This window comes from Dreissena polymorpha, chromosome 1 (genome assembly GCF_020536995.1).
Source record: "Dreissena polymorpha isolate Duluth1 chromosome 1, UMN_Dpol_1.0, whole genome shotgun sequence".
NCBI lineage: Eukaryota > Metazoa > Mollusca > Bivalvia > Myida > Dreissenidae > Dreissena > Dreissena polymorpha.
This window is the reverse complement of record NC_068355.1, coordinates 100,334,503-100,335,856: the sequence shown is the minus strand read 5'-3', so window position 1 is coordinate 100,335,856 and position 1,354 is coordinate 100,334,503.

Genomic DNA, 1,354 nt, shown 5'->3' with positions numbered 1-1,354 from the left:
CTTGTGTTTTCATATGTTTATGTTATGATTGTGGTGGTTTTAAACTGTATATCAGATATGTTTGCATGCAGGGAGTAAAATGGACAATTTTGAAGTTGATGTTCTCTCCAAAGAATATGCAGGTAAATTAACTCCATAAATTGTAAAATGACATTAAATGAACAACAATACATGTTCTGAAAAAGTATATCTTTAGCTCACCTATGCACAACGTGCTTATGGTGAGCTTTTGTGATCGCCTTTTGTCCGTTTTGCATTGTGCGGCTTCAACATTTTGCCTTGTTAACTCTCTAGAGGCCATATTTATTGTCCAATCTTCATGAAATTTGGTCAGAAGATTGGTCTCAATGATATCTTAGATGTGTTCGAAAATGGTTACGTTTGCTTGAAAAACATGGCTGCCAAGGGGCGGGGCATTTTTCCTTATTTGGCTATAGTAAAACGTTGCTAAGACTCTAGAGGCCACATTTATTTTTCGATCTTCATGAAACTTGCTCAAAAGATTTGTCCCAATGATATCTTGTATGAGTTCAAAAATGGTAACCTTTACTAAAAAAACATGGCTGCCAAGGGGCGGAGCATTTTTATGCCCCCGGTAGCAGGGCATATAGTGATCAGACTGTCCGTCCGTCTTTCCATCACACTTTGCGTTAAGGTTTCGAAAAATGCTCATAACTTCTAAGTCCCTTGAGATGTAACCTTCATATTTGGTATGCATGTGAATATGGACAAGGCCTTTCCATACGCACACAAATTTTGACCCCTGTGACCTTGACGTTGAACTTGGGGTCCGCGTTTAGGTTTCGAAATCTGTGTTTAGGTTTCGAAATATGCTCATAACTTCTATGTCCCTTGAGATATAACCGTCATATTTGGTATGCATGTGTATATGGACAAGGCCTTTCCATACGTACAAAAACGTTGACCTCTGTGACCTTGACGTTGAACTTAGAGTCCGCGTTTAGGTTTCGAAATATGCGTTTAGGTTTCGAAAAATGCTCATTACTTCTATGTCCTTTGAGATATTACCTTCATATTTGGTATGCATGTGTATATGGACAAGGCCTTTCCATACGCACAAAAACTTTGACCCCTGTGACCTTGACCTTGAACTTAGTGTCCGTGTTTAGGTTTCGAAATCTGCGTTGAGGTTTCGAAAAAAGGTCATAACTTCTATCAAGCGTTTATAGGGGGCATAAGTCATCCTATGGTGACAACTCTTGTTCCTTATATGGCTATAAATTGCTATAGTAAAATCTTGTTAACACTCTAGAGGCCACATTTATTGTCCAATCTTCATGAAACTTGGTCAGAAGATTCATCCCGATAATATCTTGGACGAGTTCGAAAATGA